The 21,768-nt window shown below is 39.1% G+C and overlaps 1 long non-coding RNA gene across 2 annotated transcripts in view; it reads right to left on the bottom strand.

Annotated features, from left to right (window-relative positions):
* Positions 1 to 19,630, bottom strand: part of LOC141515696 (uncharacterized) — a 36,530-nt gene extending 16,900 nt beyond the window's left edge. Inside the window, exon 1 of one of the 2 annotated variants that reach the window (XR_012476457.1) lies at positions 19,544 to 19,630. This is a non-coding gene — a long non-coding RNA (uncharacterized LOC141515696). Of the gene's footprint in view, positions 1 to 1,686; positions 1,730 to 19,543 lie in introns of those variants that run through there. The other variant, XR_012476462.1, reaches the window with a different exon arrangement.
* Between the last annotated feature and the right edge of the window lie 2,138 nt (positions 19,631 to 21,768).

The following is a 21,768-nucleotide window of genomic DNA, read 5'->3' as shown; positions in this document are numbered from 1 at the left end:
TTCAGTTTCCTCTTCTGTGAAATGAAGGAATAGAACTCAATGATCTCAAATATCCCTCTGAATTCTGACCTTCTATGATGGTAAAATTTATTAAATTCCTACTTAGGGCCAGCTATGGTGTTAACTGCTGAGAATACACCCCCCCCCAAAAAAGACAGTTTCTGTCTTCAAGGAACACACATAGGGGAAGCAACAAATAAACAAATATGTACAAGTAAGCCATTTGAAGGATAATATATGTTGTTTAGGTGTTTCAGTTATATCCTGCTCTTCATGACCTCACTTGGGGTTTTCTTGGCAAAGACACAGAAGTAGTTTACCATTTCCTTCTACAGTTCATTTTTAGAGATGAGGAAACTAAGGCAAGCAGGGTGGAGTGACTTGTCCAAGGTTACATAGCTAACATGTGTCTGAAGCTGGGTTTGAACTCTGGAAAAGGAGTCTTCCTGACTCCAAGGCTGACAAAGCTGGATATAGTTGCCCACAGGATAAATAGGATACAATGAATAGAGGGAAAGCAATAGGATTAAGAGAAGTAAGAATAGATTTCTTGTAGAAGAAGAGATTTTAGTTGGGATTTAAAAGGAAGACAGGAAGCAAGTAGGTAGAGATGAGGAAGAAAAGTGTTCTAGGCTATAAAGTCTTTTTAGGGAATAGACTGTAAAAATGACCAGAGTGGGAAGATGGAGTAAGACATAGACTAGCAAAACTTTGAGGTTCATGTCATTGAATGGAAGTCATGGCAGAGAGTAAAATGTAAGAAGACTGGAAAGTCCTATGAAGGACTTTGAATACCAAATGGAGGACTTTGTATTTGATCCTGAAGGCAATAGGGAGTCACTTGAGTTTATTGAGGAAGTGGGGGTGTGTGGTAACACAGTCAGACTGGATGATCTCTAATGTCCTTTCTAGTTCTAAATTTTAGGATTCCATCTTTAATTCTGTGAAATGGAAGAGCTAGATGGATGATGAGAATAATAGCAAGAATCTCAGGCTTGGGGAGGGCAGTCTAAGTTCAGAAACCAGAGAGAGCGCTTGGCCTTCCGTTAATCATCTAGTCAGTCACTTGTTCATTCATTCCATAAATATTTATTAAACACCTACTGTGGGTGAGACCTTAAAAGATGTGATTAAAGAAGTGAAGGATTAGGGACAGCTAGGTGGTACAGTGTGTGTGTGTGTGTGTGTGTGTGTGTGTGTGTGTGTGTGTGTGTGTAGAGCACTGGCTTTGGAGTCAGGAGGACCAGAGTTCAAATGCAGCCTCAGACACTTGACCACTTACTAGCTGTGTGACCTTGGGCAAGTCACTTAACCCCACTGCCTTACAAAAACAAAAAAAAAGAAGTGGAGGATGATAGGGAAAGGTCCCTTTCTCTTTCTCGAATCCCCATTCTTCCCCTCACTAGGGATCTTCTGGGAGCTCAGGGCGTTGAGCCTGCTGTGAATCAACTTCCTAGGATGAACCAGCCTCTGGATGAGCACTCCCTTCCCACCTTTTTCAGACCCAAATTCATGAACTTCAGAAAGGAGAGGTGCTGGGGAGGGCTTGGTTCATCCATACATCCTATCCTGTATTTTTGCCCAAGTTGCTGTGGAAAGGGATTCACTGAGCACCTACTTAACTACTTTTTAAGACTTGGACTCCGTTGGATCATAAGGGATTTAGAGAAGAAGACAGAATCTTACAAATTGTTGTTGGTGATTAACCTGATGGATGGGAGGTGCTTCCCCCAAAGAAATTCAGAGACAGAGTCCTGGGATCAGAGCGGAGGTAGGTATATTGTTCTCCTGGAATCTAGGGATATGAGCCCAACAGCTATAGCCCCGCGGTAGGAATCTAAAGAGACAAAGCCGGATCAGAGCCCCAGAGTTCTAAACTCTTCCTCCTCTCCCCGCACCAAGCTCAGCTCCTGCCCTCCTACAGGGATGTCTCCCATTCCCGTTCGGGGCTCAGATCCCCAAAGCTCCGGGACTCCGACTCTTGGCCTCAGCACTGAATCTGTCCTGTTTCCATGGGCTTCCCACAGGGCTGTCCCTGGGCATGACTGGTCAGGGACATGGGGTGAGAGGAGGGACATGGGCAGAGCGGAGCCTAGCCACTGATTGCCAAGGCATGCGCGCGGACAGGTGGCGGGAGGCTAGTGTATGCGCTCCACGCTTCACAATTAGAGGTGAGGCTCCTCCTCACCTGCCGCCCCCTCCCAGCTCTGATGGGGCTCCCCAGAAACCCTGGCTGCACTCAGCCCTACCTGAGAATGGCCTCTCCAGACTGGGATGTTTCTAGTGCCCTTCATCCCCAATCTCTGGGGTGCATACCATTGAAGTCATAGTAATGATAACATTTTTCCTTTTCAAAGCACTGCTTATCTAGCAGACACTGATCAGGTTCTGTTTTAAAACAGTAGGAGTATCTGGGCAATTCCTTTCCTTTCTTGGTCCTTGGAGAAAGAGGTCCAAGATGTATCGTCAGGAACTAGGCCTGTGTTCTCTCCTATGTTTATGGATAGGGCACCTGGAATTCTGGAGGAAGGCAAGGAGTTTTCCAAAGAGTTTCTCCCCAAGAATCCAGGCTCATCTACTCATAACCAGTGGAACCCTATTCTGGGATTTCAAAATAAATCATTTAGACTAAATTGTCTCTTGTATCCCTCCCAGATCTGGGTGGAGAGAGAGAGAGAGAGAGAGAGAGAGAGAGAGAGAGAGAGAGAGAGAGAGAGAGAAGCATTTCTGTTGTGCTTTAAGGTTTAAAAAGACCTTTCTCTACAACAATTTGAGAATTCCCTACAAAAAATACAACTAGAAAAGCCATCCAGACCTCTCCTTTCTGCATGCCTCTTGTCCATGTCTTTCATTGCGCCTGACATCTTGGGGATGCACAAGGAACACTACACCATCAAAATTACCTGCCATCACTTGAATGTCCTTGTATGTAACCAACTATCTTTTCTCTTTAATGACATCTTTTCTTCTTCAAAATTTCTCATTGGTTTTATGTTGGTGTCTGCTTAAACCCACCCTGCCCTCTTTATGATACTCATTCTAAATGCCTTCAAGACTTCTATTCCATATATCTCCCATACAGCAACACTGTTAGAATGTTAGCAGTTTTTTTAATTGGAAAATTTTTTTATGGGCCTTTGTTTTATAGAGAAAATTTGAGATCATGAAATGCAATTTTCGAAAGGCAATTCAGCCCATTCTCTTCCCTCAGTTCTATTTTGGACCCAATTCATTGTCCATCTCTATTGTCTGTCCCAAATTTTCATTCAAATGGACAAGTTCTATAGGGTGTCCATCCAAATGCTTATTGAAATTTGGACAAGAGAAATTCTTCAAGCATGTGATCTTTCCCTAGTAAATGGTTGGGTCAAACTCTTTTGAACAGTTATAGATGTCTTCCAAGAAGCACTGCAATGTTCAGGGCCTTGTTGCACCAAGTTCAGAACCATTTACAAATACTCAGGAGCATCTGGGGGAGGGGGACTTACCATCCACAGAGAATCCTTTTCATTTTGGATTCTATTCTGGTTCTTCTCCATCACAGTGATGAATATCAATTGGCAAGCACATCTCTCTTGGTATTAGTGATTCTGAGGGCCATGGAACAGAATGCTATATTTTTTAAAGAATCTCGAATGATTTTGATGGGACACACCTCACCTCATTGGAGGAGAAAATAACCTTTAAGAACACATCTTATTCTATAAAATCAAATGCTTTTTTCCCCATTATTAAAAAATAAGTTCAATTTTATCTTATGTCTATATTTTTCTGTCAATTGCAAAATGGTGTCCATTTTTGAGACCTGCTTGTGCTCTCATTAAGGGTATCTAGAATTTCTATTAGTTGTCTTGAAGAAAGATTTTGTATAAATGGGAGAATAGACATGTAGATTAGTAGATGTTCAAGTCTTTTGGTCACTATTTTTTGGAGGGACATAAATGAGGTCTGAGATTTTTTTTATGTCTTTGATTTTTTTCTCTCTTTTGATATCTTTTATATTGATCTCTCAGTGCCCTCAAGATTGTCTAGCCAAGAGTGTGCTGGTAAATGTTTAACAACCAGGTCTCCAGGAAAAAACAATAACAAAACAAACTTAAACTCTTTGAAGTTTTATCTACATTAACATTTTCTCCATCACTTTCTTAAATTTATATGATCAATATTCAAACTATAAATCAAGTCATGATTTCAAATGTTGCCTTAAGGCATTAATGTTCATACTAAAAGTTTAATAATTGGCTCTCTTGATTCAATATGGATCTCCTTCATATACAATTGATCTACCCTAAATGCTTTCCCTATCTTTGTCCTCCATAGTACAATTTTTACCTCTCCCATCACCACCCTGTTTGATGATGAAAATGGTTGTCAAGCATAATCTTAACAAATTTTCCCTTGCTTTCTTCTGTTTGTTGTTCTCTATTCATTTTCAACCTTAAAGTTCTTGGGAGGATTTGGCTTAATCAGTCATCTTTCCAAGTTTTCTTTACACCAGTTCCAGTCTCAATTGCAGTTTTCTGTTTTATGAAATTATATAATTCATCACTGCCCATCAACTTTCTTTCTACAATTTTACCAAAAATGTTACTTATGTTACATCTTACTGCACTCTCCCTGCTCTTGACATATAAGTAAAAATTTTGGTAATTAATGTGTTTTCTGAGATATTTTAGGTGTTGAAAAATGGGGGGGGACAGTAAGCTGCCACATTGTTCTGCCAACTGATTCTAAACTCCCCTCCCCTAAAGAAACAAACCTTAAGGCTCATATGTTAACTTATATACTGATAATTAACTCACCAAAACTTCCCCCCATTTACTTCAGTTTTTCTCATCTGTAAAATGAGATGAAAGAAATGTCAAACTATTATAGCATTTTTGCCAAGAAAATCCTAGGCGGGGGGCAGCTAGGTGGTGCATTGGATAGAGCACCACTGTCCCATAGCCATTCCTGGAGTCAGGAGGACCTGAGTTCAAATCTAACTTCAGACATCTAATAATTACCTAGCTGTGTGGCCTTGGGCAAGTCACTTAACCCCACTGCTGTGTATAAAAAAGAAAGAAAGAAAGAAAGAAAGAAAGAAAGAAAGAAAGAAAGAAAGAAAGAAAATCCTATATGGAATCCCAAAGAATTTGACATGATTGAAAAACAACTCAACAACAACTATTGACTATTTCAGGATGAAATTACATAAGCAGGTAACCTTGGTCTGAAATAAATAATTCTGGCATCCAAAAGTATTGATCCTTCCTGGTCACAAGAAGACTCTGAAACCCTAGAGGGAAGAGATGGTACTGATGGAGGAGGTTTGGGGAGGGGAAGAAAAGAAAGGAAGTGAGTTGGGCTTCACATAAAGTCAAACAATGAGAATGAGAATAATTCACAAACCAAAGGCTCTAATGGATACAAAGAATTTAAGTAGGCTTGAAGTCAGAGAACCTGGGTTTGAATAAGGGACCTCGAGTCTCTGTTTCCTTACAAATGAAGTCAGCTTCTAGTTTTATATCTATGGTCCTATGAGCTCTAAAAACTATACTCTAGTCAGTGTCTACAACTCAGGGCTTCAGGTCAGCTCAGGGACCACAGAATCTCAGAAAGGATTTATTTGGATTAGGACCTGAGGAATAGAGGGAGACCTTAGGGCCTTTTAGCACAATTATTCCTGAATTCTCTGGTCTAGTGGCCTTCTGAGTCTTATTTCTTTTTATATTATTATGTTTTGAATTTTATAATTTTTTCCCCAATCTCCCTTCCCTCCCCCCCCATACCCCACAGAAGGCAGTCTTACTGTCTTTACATTGTTTCCATGCTACAAATTGATCAAACTTGAATGTGTTGGGAGAGAAATCATATCCTTATCTTACAAGACATAGCAATATCACATAATAAGATAACCTTTTTTTTAAAAAAAAAAAACCAAAAGTAATAGTCTTTGGTCTTTGTTTAAACTCCACAATTCTTTCTTTGGATACAGATAGTATTCTCCATCATAGATACCCTAAAATTGTCCCTGATTGTTGCACTGATGAAATGAGCAAATCCATTAAGATTGATCATCACCCCCATGTCACTGTTATGGTGTACAATGTTCTTCTGGTTCTGCTCATCTTGCTAAGTCTGATGTCTTATTTCACACTACTTCCTAAAATTGGGTCTGATGGTCATGTGAACACTCCTATACTGGAAGTTGAGCCCTAGGTTATAATGTTGCCTCTGATTTTGATTTGTTAATCATATTCATTTTATTTCTTTATTTAAATACTCATTTACTAATTTTTGGTGTGACTTTGGGCATATACTCCAGACTCCATCTCCTACCCAGTACAGCCCTAGAAACCTGGACTTCTGATTGGGCAGTTTTCATTATTTGCAGCTCAACCCAGACCACTTCCCCAGACATCTTCATGTGATACTTCTGATTGCCAGACTCTACATTGGAGTTGTAGGCCTCTCTTTGCTGAGCCTTCACTCTCTCTAGCCTTGGATCCCTACATTGCTGTCCCTTTGCCATCTTCATGCTTCATCACACAAGTCTTCCCTTACTACCTTTGTTTTCTGTATTTTTATCTGGGAAGAAAAATCAGATCAATAGTACCATTCCTGGAAAGGGTGTGTCAAATAATTGCCCAATCAATGACTCCAGTAGCCCACCCTGGGACTTCTCAAACCCAGCTCTCTCTCTCTCTCTCTCTCTCTCTCTCTCTCTCTCTCTCTCTGATTCTCTGTCTCTGTCTCTCTGTCTCACTCTTTCTCTCTCCCTCCCCTTCCCTTCCCTTCCCTTCCCTTCCCTTCCCTTCCCTTCCCTTCCCTTCCCTTCCCTTCCCTTCCCTTCCCTTCCCTTCCCTTCCCTTCCCTTCCCTTCCCAGACATCCCCTCCCCTCCCCTCTCCTCCCCTTCCCTTCCTTTCTAAAAAAAAGGGTCTAGAAAAAAAGAAAAGTCAAACAATCATTGTTCTCAAGGAGCATATGGCATATCTAGGGTGACACACTGTACACATATAGATATATACACCATATGTGTAAGGTAACTTGGGGGAGAGTATGGTACTAGCAGCTGAGAGGAATCAGTGAAGGTGAATATTGCCTTTTCTGCAAATTTCACAGGACTAGGAGATGATGTCTGTGTATGATGGCAAACTCCTGTAATCCCAGCTCCTGGTGAGGCTGAGGCTGAGGCTGAGGCTGAGGCTGAGGCTGAGGCTGAGGCTGAGGCTGAGGCTGAGGCTAAGGCTGGTGGATTGCTTGAGTTCAGGAGTTCTGAGCTGGGGTTTTGCATGATCTGGCACCAATGTGAACTCTTGGGAGTGTTAGTGTAGATGGAAGGTAGAAAGGATTGGCTGGAGCAGAAAAACTTCCCCTGCTGATCATTGATAGGATTGACTCATAACCCCTGAACTTCCAGTTTGGAAGAAATGAGACCCAGTCCTAAAAAAATGAAATAAAATAAAATAGAAACAAACTACAATAGCCAATGAGACTGACCTTCATTCTGAGAAACCCTCTGGGATAAATGGGAGCTCAGGGGACAAAGACCCAGCACAAAAAGAGACCAAACTCATGGGCCTCTCCAGAGGTTTGGAAGAATCTAAGATTGATCTAAGCCAGGTCAAGCTGGACTCTATAGGTTCATTAGGTACCTGGAGTTGCCGACCTGGGTATAGTTTTCTTTTGCCTATATTAAAGTAGATTACTGAACTTAAAAGTCAGGATGAAGCAATTAGATTCCCTGAGATTGGGAAAGAACAGAGAGAGAGAGAGAGAGAGAGAGAGAGAGAGAGAGTGAGTTATGACATTTACTAGCTAAATGACCTTGGGCAAATAATATCCCTTCTCTGGGCCATACTTGTCAAATCTATAAATTTAGGGGGTGGGACCAGTGAGTCTATGTTAGGAGTTCTTACTCTGGGTTTCATGACCTTGTTTTTTAAAATATTTTGATAACTGTATTTCAATATAATGCCTTCCTTTCCAATCCTATTATTTGATTTTATACATTTAACATTATTCTGAGGATGGTCAATAGGCAACCATAGCAGCCTTTCCCTTCCCTTTTCTCCCCTCCCTTCCTTCTTCCTTTCCCTCTTCCCTTAATTTTCCTCCTTATTTTTCCCTTCCCTTTGCACATCAGAGTAGCTAATCTTGCCCCTTCACTATCTAGATCAGGATTTCTTTCTCTACTGTCCCATAGCCATTCCTCAACCTCCCTACCTTGGAACTCTTCTTGGATTTATTTCATGTTTTTATATGAAAATTCTCTACCCAACATGACTGTGAAATAGGATCATAGAACTTACAGTCACATAGACCATTAGTCTTTTTACTTTACAAAACCTTTTACTTTACACATGAGTAAAGTAAAACCAAGAATTGTTAAGTTACCTACCTGCCCAAGATCATGCAAACAATAGGTAGTAGAACTAGATTTCAAAGCTCGGTTTTCTGGCCACAAAGTCAGTGTTTTTTACACTATCCAACATGACTCCTGAGATATTTAGAATTATTGAATGGAGTTGGAAAAGAATCTCAAAGCTAGTCTACCTCCTACATGGAAAAAAGGAATTGCTTCTAACATCTGACAAATGACCAACTAACCTCTGCTTGAACATCCCTAGTAATGGAGAACTTGCCATTTCTCAAAGTAGTTAATTTTACTGTTGAGCAGTTAACTATGAAGAATTTCTACTTTATAGCTATAATTTATTCCCATTGATCCTATTTCTATCTTCAAGGACCAAGTAGAAAGGATCTAATCTCACATGACTTAAATATGAAAGTTTACATCTTAAACAAATTAGAGGAGAAAGGGGAAAATGGAGCTCTATGGGTAGGAATACTATTCATTACCAAAGATGGCATAAAAAGAATCACAGAAGAAAAATGGGCAATTTCAATAACACAAATTTTAAAAGTTTTCACACAAGTGACTTAAAATTAGAAGGGAAAGAGTTAACTGGTAAAGAAGAAAAACAAAAAAGAAAAACTGCCACCTTACATCAAATTTCTTTGATAAGTGTCTCATTTTTAAGATATATGAGGAGATAGGACAAATGATTGAATCATTTCACTATTTGTAAATAGTCAAAGGAGATGAACAGGCAGTTCAGTTATTAGAAAAATAATCTGGTAATTAGAGAAATTTAAATTAAAACAACCTGAGATTATACTCTGCACTCATCAGTTGGCAAAGTTGACTAAAATGGACAATGACAAGTGTTGGGGAGGTTGTGGGAAAATAGGGACATTAATGCACCTTTGTAGAATTGTGAATTAATTTAGTCATTCTGGAAAACAAGGAATTATGCCCCCAAAGTTCCCAAATTATGCATACCTTTTGACCTAGTGATAGTCACTACTCTGTCTATATGCTGTAAATGGATAAAAGAAATAGGAAAGAATTCATATAGTTACAAATGTATTTATAGTAGTTGCTTTTGTAATGGCAAAGACCTGAAAATTAAAGGGGTGACCCTGAATAAAAGAATGACTAAGATACAACAACATGGTAAAGACAAACAATTTAAAAAGACATGGGAACTCTGATCATCACAATAACCAACTACAATCCCAAATGAATAGTTGTGATGCATGCAACCTTATCTCCTGACAGGTATGAAAAATGAGATGTAGATTTTTGATTATGATTAAAGTGGGTATTTGTTTTGCCTGACTATGCATATTCACTGCAAGGGGGTGGGGGAGTGAGGAAGAAGGTTAAATTTTTCACTTTTTAAAAATCATGAATCAAATCCCCCTCTTTCTACTATGGAACACTAGTTTGAGGCAGGCTCTGTACCCATAGGAACCAGCACTCCCCCCCGCCCCCACTCAGAATGAATATACACTCTGTTTCTTGGTTAAGTCTGACACACTCCTTCCTAAAAATTCCTGAAAAAAATTGCCCAAAGTCATAAAATCTTATGAAAGTAGTAAAACTGAGATCAAAACCTAGGTCTTTTGACATCTGAGTCAGTATTCTTTCTGGGAGTCATTAGAGTTTATTGAGTAGGGGGAGGATATTTGTGAGAAAGTTGGAACTGGAACCCAGTTCTCTTGGTTCCTAAGGCCGGTAGTCTTCAAGGTAGAGGCCCATATTCCTTGGAAGGCTTTGTCATTACAATGAAGGAGGCTTGGACTGTCCACTAGTGGTATGTGATTAGCCATTTGGAGGTTTTTGCTCAGGGTGGGAGCTGGAGGAGAAGGTATAAGAAGACTGAAAGACTGGGAAGAGGAGAAAGCAGGTTATGAAGGACTTTGAGCACCAACTAGGTGGTTTCATCTTTGATCCTGTAAGTGACAGGAGCCACTGCTGTTTATTCAATAGGTGTGGGGAAAGGTGGGTGATGACATGGTCAAATTTGTACTTTAGGAAGATAACATTGACAGCTGAGTGAAGGATGAATTGAAGTGGAAGGAGATTTGAGTTAGGCAAGTTTACTGCCATAGATTAGGCATGAGATGATGAGGGTCTATAACAGAATGATGGCAGTATAAGACTAGAGAGGGGATACTAACAGAAAAAGAAATCAACAGACTTTGAACACAAATTCTCTATAGGGATGCTGTAATTTCTGTTTATAATGACCTGATCTTTTATTGCTATCATGAACCTCTCCATTTCTATAAAAATCAATCTTTGTTATCATAGCAGTGGTTGTACATTTTGTCATCAAAGGCTTTTCCTTCCATTCTTGCATCTCAGTCATTTCAAAGGTTCCATTCAGATGTAAACCAATATTGATAATCTTCCAAATATCTAATTGTGTGAACCCATTGTTAACCTTTCCTTTGTGTAGTTCTCTTTGTTTCAGAGTATTTCTGTGTATTTTAAAACTTTACTAATGAGACCTAAGAATATCTGTTTCCTTCATTTTGATGAGGAAGTTTTCAACAAGAGCTACCTTGAGTTGATGTCACTTGTTTTCTCATTCTCATTATTAATGTTATCTACATCATCATTATCATGATCGCCACCATTATTCAATGCTTCAGTGGTTTAAGAGAAGAAGGCTTCCATTCTTCTGGTCATGAGAGCTAAGGGCATTTTAGTACCTCATTGAATGAGTTGATGATGTAGGCATTTTTGAAAACAGGTGTGTTAAAACATAAAGCACCATAGAAGAGGGAACACTCACCTAGGGTATTCTTGTCAGTTCTTGCAGAAAAAGGATTGAAAGTGCAAACATCAGAAAAATGGAGCTGGAGATTATTTTCTCCTACTTCAAATTCTCACAAAGACCCAGCCCAAGGCAGAGGCAGAGTTAGATTTAGTGTCAGAGGTGAAAAGAACCTTAGAAGTTTCCTCACTCATTAGAGAAGGAAACTGAGACCCAGAGGAAATAGTGAAAGATTCAATGTATGTCTATTTATTACGAACACATATTATTCTGATAATTATGTACACTGTAAAACAAAAAATAGAAATTTAAGAGGAGTGAATTAAAGATGAAATAATATTTGAACATCAATAGCAGGCTATTAGAGTTTATTGAGTAGGAAGAGGAGATTGGTAGGAGAGTTAGGTTTGGAACTCAGGTCTCCTGGTTTCCAGGTTCTGTGATTTCCAAAGAAAAGGCCTATATCCCTTGCTGAGCTAAAGAAGGCCTGAATTCACCCTTAGGGGTATGCAATTAACCATTTTTAGCCAAGGTAGATTTTGTTGTTTAACTGAGTCTGATTTTCATGACCCCATTTGGGTTTTTTTTTTGGCAAAGATACTGGAGGAGTTTGTCATTTCCTTCTCCAACTCATTTTACAGATGAAGAAACAGAGGCCAACAGAGTGAAATGACTTGCTTAGAGTTCATATAGCAAATAAGTATCTTGAGGCCAAATTTGAATTCAGAAAAATGAGACTTTCTGACTTCAGGTCTGGTCCTTTATCCACTGTATCACTTAGTTGTCCTTGGAGGGTAGAAAGTCAGATCAAATCCAAGAGTAGCTGCATTAGCCTATCAAAAATCAATAAGAGGGTTTGTTGCCAATACAATCACATCTATTTTTATTCTTCAATATTCTCTCCACTCCTTCTGCTGTTCAAGCTCCCTTTCTCCTCCCTTCTGATCCTGGTATTGATTCCTCAAGGTAGTTAGTACCTTAAATAATTGCTACTTGTGGAAGCTGTGCAGTTGTCACTGGGAACATTCCACCTCCTCCTATGTCTCAAAGATCACCTTGTGGCTATAGCAGATAACTCTGAGAGGGAAGGCTCTGTGCCTTGGGGCAATGACTAGTAAGAGCTCTGTTTCTACCACTGTTTTTTTTTTTTTAATTTTGAGGGTTACCAAGGGAATCATGCAAGGTAGTGGGCTTGGATGGACTTTTGAATTTGATGCTGTACTCTATGCTTTGTAGAAATCATTACATTATTTTTTCTTTAAAGCTTACCCTTCTTCCCTATAGAGGGCACACTACCCTTGTGGGAATTTAGTTTTTTTTATCATTCTGGTGACTTCTTTAATTCCTTACTCTCTATCGCACACATCAATTGCTAAACTTGTCAAACCTCTACCTTTTTCACATTTGTCCTCTTTTTTCTCCATACTAATGTTCGGAAGTAAGGAGATCATAAATCATTAAGGCTATAAGAAGTCTTAGAACAAGTCAGAACTTGAAGGAACTTATGAATTATAAAATTCAGACCTTTCATTTTATAAAGGAGAAAACTAAGACCAAATTTTGAATGATGAGGAGCCAGAGAAGATTGAGGAGGGTATTCCATGCTTGGGAGTAGTGTAATTAAAGGCAACAGGGATAGTGAGGAAGCTAGGCAGGAATGTGCTGGGGATATGCTTCAAGATCAGACTGAAGAGATAAAAAGAGTGAGATTGAGGCAATTCTTTGATGGTGAGACAGAGACATTTGAATTTGATGATGTAGAAAAGAGATGAATCATGTTATATGTTATACTATGTTATACAAGGATTAATTGAAGGTTCTGGGAATGTTTAGCCCAGAAAAGAATAGATTTGGGTATTGTGTGAGGGAAGGGGACTATCTTCAAATAAATAAAGCTCAGTTGTATGGAAGATGCAATTATTTTGTTTTGGATAAAGCAGGGGGAAAAATTACAAGGATACAAACTTCAACTAAATATGAAAAGGCATCCTGGACAGTGCGCTGTCCCTAACATGAGAATAAACTTGGTTCATATCCTATAGCTGACATTAACTTGCTCTATGAAGTCATCTAACCTCTTGGTCAAGTCATCTAACCTCTTGAAGTGTTAATTTTTTCACCTATAAAATGAGGATAATGGTATCTATAATATCCACCTTATAAAGTAAGACTCAAGATAATTCAAGTGAATCTATAAACTTTTAGGCATTATATCAATGTCAGCTACTTTCATTTTTGTTATTTTTAATTATTAGAACTATGCAATAATGGAATGGACCTATCTTAGGAAAAAGCAAGTTCCTTATCACTACAAGTATTCAAATAGAAGCTGCCTATCAAATCTCTGATCGGGGTGATGCAGAAGGAATTCCTGCACTGGGAGAAATCTTTGGGGTTCCTTTTAGCTGCTAAGTTTTAGGGTCTAGGGCTAAGGATTATAGAGACCCTGCATGTATTTTCTACATATATATGTACATTATTCCATTACTTTGTTTTATTTATACCATTATATTGCCAATAATCAGAATAATGAGCAGGAGAGAGAGGGCAGATGTAAACTTGGGTAATTTGGCTACAGCAGCCTATCCATCTTGGGTCATTGGGTCTAGTCATTTATGGTTGAAGAATCTAAGACCCAGTGACATATTCAAAGTCATTAGAGGTTATAAGAACAGAGGCAGGCTTTGAAACTTGGTCTTGATCCCAAGTCCAAATCCCAAACAGGTTCTTTAGTAGAAAAGTGACAAAATTTAGTGTCCTTCCAAACCCATTGCTGGAAGCCAGAAATTAGACTTAACAGAGAACTATCTTAGTTTGAACATTCCTCACCTGTCTCCTGCAAAGCTTATGATCTACCTTGATCATCTAGGTCTTTTTTTGTCTCTACAGCAAACAGCATTTTTCCCTCCTTGGCTTTGACTTCTCTGCCTTAGGCTAAGAGCCCAGATATTGCTGCCTAAGACAACTCTTCAACATGGCTAGTGTGGTCATCCTTTGGAGTCTTTCACTGCTTGTGTTCTTGTCCTGGTTCTGTCACTGACTTGTATGTAACCTTAAACAAGTCCTGCCCCACTCTGAACTTCAGAGCTCTCTTCTGGAGGATTAAAAGGTCCCCTTCAGAACTGACATCCTAATGGCCATGACTGTGTTCTTTTTTTTTCCCTCTCTTTTTTTTTAGGTTTTTGCAAGGCAAATGGGGTTAAGTGGCTTGCCCAAGGCTACACAGCTAGGTAATTATTAAGTGTCTGAGACCGGATTTGAACCCAGGTACTCCTGACTCCAAGGCCAGTGCTTTATCCACTACGCCACTTAGCCGCCCCCCATGACTGTTCAAGTGGGATCCTTATGGAGAGGGTCTATCTTCAGCATCCCAGGACAGAGAATTGAGTAATAAGAATTGGTGTTAATCATCGAGGGTCAGGAATATCATACTACCTTTGAATTCCTGGAATCAAGGAGTCAAGAAGCATTTCATAAGAACCTACTATTTGTTAGGCACTGTGGCAAGCAAAGGATTTCAGAAATTTTGGTCATAATTCTCCCCTTACACTTGGTTCTAGTTTTTAACTTCTCATGGAGCACCCCTTTTCATTATCTCATTCTATCATACCCACAGGGCTGTGAGGGCAGGTCAAGCAGTAGTATTATTATTACCTTTTTTTGAGGCTATTAGGAGTTAAGTGACTCAATCAGGGTTCCAATAAATGTCTATTAAGTGTCTTAAGTAGGGTTCCATTAAATGTCAGCTATTAAATGTCTTAGGTAGACTTTGAACTCAGATCCTCCTGGCTCTAGGGGCTGTGTCCTATCCACCGTGCCACTTAGCTACCCCATTATTAATATCTTTTGAGGGAGGAGATAAATGAAGCCCAGAGAATGGAAAGGATTCCCCCCAGACCACTAAGCCCCTTAGTGACAATCCTGGGAAGTTCTTTTTAAAAAATTTTTTATTTATTTAAGGCAATGGAATTAAGTGACTTGCCCAAGATCACATAGCTAGGCAATTATTAAGTGTCTGAGGCTGCATTTGAGCTCAGGTCCTCCTGACTCCAGGGCCTGTGCTCTGTCCAGTGTGCTACCTAGCTGCCCCTCTGGGAAGTTCTAGATTTCGGAGGGAAGGGGTGGAGCCTAACTTTGTGAAGAATTCCCACATCCCCCACTTTGTGCTTTGTGCAGGGGGTAGAATGGTCAGGTAAGGGCCTGCTCTCAGGGCTCCAGGGCCTGTCCAGAAGAGCATGACAAAGACTGAGAGCTAGGGTACAATGGACAATGTATCTGTCTATGGATCACAGCATTTCACAATTAACTCCTGGCTCCCTTAGCTGTTAACTTTTTTTTTCTTTTGATGTAGCATAGTTTAGTAGAAAAACATCAGATCTGAAATTGAAAACCTGGTCTTGACTCTGATTTCACTACTTCCAAGTCCTGTGACTTGAGGCAAATTTTTTTTCTTTTCTAGCCCTCAGTTTTCATCATCTTTAAAATGAGAGGTCTGGGCTAGATGATCTCTGGAGTCCTTTCCAGCTCTCTCTATAATCTGTGATCTCACTATCATTTTGTGTAGTTTTACCTCAGTTAAATTCGAGTGCAAGTCCTCTTCAGGAACAAGGACAAAAACTACAATAGCAGCAGCAACAACAAAATAACAATGAAATGGGGGTAGTTGGGTTGGGAAAACTGGATGCTTACTTAAGGAGAAACTAGAGAATCAGCCTTAATCTAGGGGTGTGGGTTGTTAGGAGGAAGACTGGAGTGGGGCATTCAGAATGAGTTTTGTGACTAGGGAAAATTTGACCTGATTCCTAGTCAATATTTCTTCTTTTTGCCATTCTTCCTTGTTTCCTATTGGGCTCTCTAGTTCCTGCCCTGGGAACCTGGTGTTCTTAATAATGAGATTCTAACCCCAGATGGACCTACCAATCCAATTTTTTTTAACTAAGGTTTTATTGGTTTTTTTTTTACAACACAAATATTTACAGGTAACTGACAGTTTCTGGAAGTCTCTTGTCACACAGTCAAACAATTCTGTAAAACTAATAATATAGTTATTTCATCTATCAAATAAAATGCCCTCAACATTCCACATCCATACCACCTCTTTCCCCCATTTCTGCTTGAAAAATAGTCTGGTTAACACACCGCATGTTTGGAAAGCTCATGACAATCAATTGTTATAAATGTGCAATCATCATTCCAGTGACTTTCCAATCCAAAACATGCACCACTCATCCTTAAGGGCTGTCTTTCTCCATAAAAGAGAAACTTTCTTTTTATAATTGTATCTTCAGCAATTAGCACAGTTTTTATTCATTCACTTGCTTACTCATTCAATCACTTATTCATGTGTTTCTCTGTGAAAACCTGAAGGGTGTTATTGAAGAAGTGAGGGTTGTCTGAGAGGAAGGTAAAAAGGCAGCTGAGGGCTAAGCCCCTGAGCACTCGGCTCCATCTCAGCCTCTTAGTAGGGCTGCCATCCATGGTTGGGCACTGCTTCCCATCTACTTCAGAACAGAATCTGTGGATCCCAGAAGATAAGGGTTCATTCATTTATCTGGTTAAATTAGGACCTTCTATAACAGTTGAGTTCTAGGAGCTTATTTCCTTCACTCTACATTTGGGGACATTTACTAATTATGTGACTCTAGGCAAATCATTTAACTTTTGTCTCCTTTACTTTCATCATTTATAAAATAGGCATAATAACACTTACCTCACAGAGTTGTTGTGAAGATCAAATGACATAATACAGTTATCTCCTCCACATCTCAACTTTTCCATATATCACAGGTCAGCATAAGAAATTAAATGGAAAAATTTTTGGAAATTTTACAGAAATTAAAGATGGGAGCAGAGCCAAGATGGTGGCGTGAAGGCAGCATTTTCTGGGAACTCCTTTCCCCCAACCTCCAAAAAACCCCAAACAAATGATGGCTCTAGACAAAATTTAGAGGGGCAGAACCCACAGAAAGACTGAGTGATATTTTCCGAGTATTTTTTAAAGGTTTTTTTTTTACAAGGCAAATGGGGTTAAGTGACTTGCCCAAGACCACACAGCTAGGTAATTATTAAGTGTCTGAGGTTGGATTTGAACTCAGGTCCTCCTGACTCCAGGGCCAGTGCTCTATCCACTGCACCACCTAGCTGCCCCAATACTTTTCCCAGTCCAAGAAAACTTAGAAGTTCTGTGGGAAAGGTGTATTTCACCAGGACTGGAGGTTGGGGGAAAAAAAAACAGCTGGGGCAGCAGCACTGCACAGCCCAGCCCATCCTAGCCCAGCACAGCCCAGAGATCACCAGCAACAGCTTGAAGGCATGGGGAGAGAACTCTGCTCCACCAGAATGAGTGTGGAGTGAGGAGCACCTGCTGCAGAACCTGCAGTGAGAATCAGGAGAAAGCAGCCTGCACCCCCAGAGATGGTAAGGGAAGTCTGCAGAGATTTCTCTGCCCTCCCTCGGAGTAGGACTCTACTGTTTGCCTACACTCAGACCCAGGTTGCAGTTTGGCTTCCATACTAAGATAGCTGGATCCCTCCTTTTAGCCCCAGGGCAGAGGGAAGTATGGGGGTCATCTACATATCAAAGCACATGCAAGAGAGCATAAGACCTTGAAGGAATAAAGATCCCAGTAGGGTGTGCCCCTCAAAAAAACCCCAAAGTTTTGGCAGTGTTGTCTTGGGTTGAGGAAATGAGTAAAACAGCAGAAAAAGAAGAATCTGACCATAGAGAATTACTTTAGTCCCATAAAAGATCAAAATACATACTCAGATGATGACAAAATAGAAGCTTCTGTATCCAAACCTCCAAGAGAAATAGAAAGTGGGCTCTGACTATGGATAAGCTCAAAAATACTTTGAAAAGCAATTAAGGGAGATGGAAAAAAATTGGGAGGAGAAATGAGAGTGATGCAGAAAAATCATGAAAACCAAATCAAAAACTTAGCAAAAGATATACAAAAAAAATACTGAATAAAATAATATGTTAAAAACCACATTTAGGCCTAATGGAAAAAACAAAACAAAAGGCAAATGAGGAGAGGAATGCCTTAAAAAGCAGAATTGGCCAGCTGGAAAAGGAGATAGAAAAGCTCTCTGAAGAAAATAACTTCTTCAAATGCAGAATGGAACTAAAGGAAACTGATAAGTTTGCAAGAAATCAGGAAGAAACAAAACTCCCAAAAATCCAGAACTGAGAAGAAAATGTGAAATATCTCATTGGAAAAACAACTGATCTCAAAAACAGATCCAGAAGAAATAATTTAAAAATTATTGAGCTATCTGAAAGCCACGACCAGGAAAAGAACCTAGACTTCATTTTTCAAGAAATAATACAGTAAAATTGCCCTGAGATCCTAGAAGCAGAGGGTAAAATAGAAATTGAGAGAATTCACTAGTCACCTCCTGAAAGAGATCCCAAAAGAAAAACTTCCAGGAATGTTTTAGCCAGATTCCAAAACTCCCAAATCAAAGAGAAAATTCTAAAAGCTGCCAGAAACAAACAATTTAACTACCAAGGCTCCATAGTCAGGATTACACAGGATCTGGCAGCATCTACATTAAGGGCTTGTAGGGATTGGAATATGATATTCTGGAAGGCAAAAGATCTTGGTTTACAACTGAGAATAAACTATCCAATAAAATTGAACATCCTCTTTCAGGGGAAAAGATGTGCTTTCAATGAAACAGGGGACTTTCAAACTTTCCTATTGAAACAACCAGAGCTGAACAGAAAGTTTGATCTCCAAGTACAGGCCTCTGGTGAACCATAGAGGGAGTGGAAGAGAGGGACTAACTATGAGAAACTTAATGATATTGAACTGTTTGTATTCCTGCATGGGAAGAAGATATTGATAACTCATGTAAACTTCCTCATTTATAAGAGCTGTTAGAAGGAGCATATATAGACAGGATATAGGAAGGAGCAGAATATAATAGTATAATATAGTAAAAAGATGGAGTCAATGGGTGATAAAGGAAGTACTGGGAGGAAGGGAAAGGAGATGAAGAAGAAGCTAAGAAATTTTACATAGGAGTCAAGAAAAAGCTTTTTCAATGAAGTGGAAAGGGGGAAGGCAAGGGGGAATGAGTGAGCCTTCATTCTCATCAGAAATGGATTAGAGAGGAAATAACATACACATTTAATAAGGTGAGGAAATCTATCTTACCCTAGAGGAAAAATAAGAGGAAAGGGATGGAATAAAGGGGAATGGGGGGAGGGAAGTGGTGAATAGGTGATAGAAGAGAGGGAAAATCAAGTTAGAGTGTACTCAGATTCAACACACTTTTGGACAGGCCAGTATGAAAGGAGAGAGAGAGAGAATAGAATAAATAAGAGTGGGGATGAATAAAGTGGAGATACAGCTAGTAATATCAACTGTGGGAAAAATATTGAAACAACTTCTCTGGTGGACTTATAAAGAAAGCAACTCACCCCAGAGACAGAACCATAGAAATCTGAACACAGACTGAAGTACAATTTTTTTTCCTCTCTCTATTCTTGAGGTTTCTCATCTTCTTGGGGAGGGAGGGGGTTTATGTTTACTCTTATAACACATTCTATTTACATTAATGAATGGCATGGAAACAATGTAGAGACTATCAGACAGCCTTCTGTGTGTGGGGGGAGGGAAGGGGGGGAATTGTAGAATTCAGAGCCTTGCAAAAAATGATGGATACATATTATTATTGCATATAATTGGAAAACAAATAAAATGTTAAAAATAAAAAAAATAGAAATTAAAGATGATAAAAAATCATGACCAAATAATTAACTCAAATTTTCCAGTAGGTATTGTAACTACACCATAAGAGAAAAAAGAAAAAGAAAAATTTCAGATTTTTTCTCTGGTATGAAGGAAGGGCCAAAAACTTTTATGTGGAGTTTCCAGATTATGGGGGTATTGCAACCTTAACCCCTATGATATGGAAGGGATAATTAATTGTAAAGTGCTTAGCTCAGTTCCTGTGACATGGTAAGCACTATATAAATATTAGTTATTATTCTTATTATAACATTTTTCAAAACTTCAATATATAAATGCTAGTTATTGTCATCATTCTCATCTCAGGATCTGTACTATGGGAAGGAAAAAGAGAAAGCCCACATAAGAGACTATTGTTTTCAAATGAAATTTATTAAAGGATTTGTATTACAGTCCCAAAAGGCCTAGAGATAGGAAGGTGAGGTAGTAGAATAGGTCCCAAGACAACTTCCCAACTTTCTCTTGTTATACATGAGAAATTCCCCATCTGATGGGTGTTAGATGTATTGCTCATTTTCAGTGGTTCTGTGATGGGATTTGATGGAGCAAGGCTCCTAGATCAAGATGTATGTTCCTTTTACTTACTGCTGATTCCAGAGCAACTGAATACTCAAATTAATTAAAGAAGATGTAAATCTTAGGACAGGAAGATTCTCTCATTGACTCAAGGAAAAGTAAAAAAGGAGATACAGAAGATCTTAGCTAAAACCCAAGCCCAGTTAGTATGGGGCCATTTATACCCAGGTTGACCCTTATGTAGGAAGTTATAATTGGGGAGATTTCCTTGTCTAGTTTTAAGGGTTAAATCAAAAGAAATTACATATATTCATATGTAATATGAATATATTACAAATATATGCATATGTATTTATAGATACATGCACACACTTATATATGCAGGTATGTCATGATATATGTATATATGTTACAAAAGTATTATATTAATTGATATAACTAGTTAATGGGTCTTCCAGGGAATTGGCTGATCCTGGCCTTGGGTCATTTTGTTTGAAGAGGATTACACATATGAATACTAATTCAGATTCTGTTTGAGATAGGAAGACACAGAGATCTAAACACAGAGAAAAACCTCATTTATGAATATTGATTGGTTGCAAATATATATATATATATATATATATATGCATAAATGTGTGGGTGCATGCATATCTCTTTTATCAAGCAATATCAGTTCAGTTATATTCACCACAGAAAGGATTATAATTGAAGTTAGAAACTTCTAATCAACAAATATATTTTCATTCTGGCAACAAGCAGAGATATAGAACCACAGGTTGCTATGAAATGAATCTCAGCAGTCATATCAATTCAACTGAAAACAATTGCCTACTATCACCATCTCCACCCCACAGGGCCAGGATGTCATATTGCACCAAAGGGTTACCCCAACAATGATTGACTGAATACATATTATATGCCAAGCTCTGTACACAGGTTGAAAGGAATACAAAGAAGAAAATTAAGACCTTTCAATCTCCAGAAGTTTTTGGTGATAGGCCTGGATATGAGAAGTGCTCCTTTACTTTCCAGAGAGAGTCCTAATGGCAGAGAACATTGTCTTCATGGATTCCAATTTTTCAGGGTCCAACTTCATTTCAAGGGCAAAAATCAGACTAAGGAGAGAAAACCAGATCAAGGCTTTGAAGTTCTAGACTATGACTTCTCTCCCCTACCTCTGATTCAGCCCTGGCTATCTCAATTGCTAGCTTGTCTCTCCAGATGAAAGGATAGGACATCTTGAGATCATGAATTCCAATACTGAGTATAAAAGAAGATGGTAATAAGCTGCATCCAGAATGAAGTTAGTTATAGAAGATGTGAGTTTTCTTACAGATCAGCAGAGCTTTAGGGGCAGCTAGGTGGCGCAGTGGAT

This window comes from Macrotis lagotis, chromosome 1, assembly GCF_037893015.1.
Source record: "Macrotis lagotis isolate mMagLag1 chromosome 1, bilby.v1.9.chrom.fasta, whole genome shotgun sequence".
In the NCBI taxonomy this organism is placed as follows: Eukaryota; Metazoa; Chordata; class Mammalia; order Peramelemorphia; family Peramelidae; genus Macrotis; species Macrotis lagotis.
This window is presented reverse-complemented; position numbering and strand designations above follow the sequence as displayed.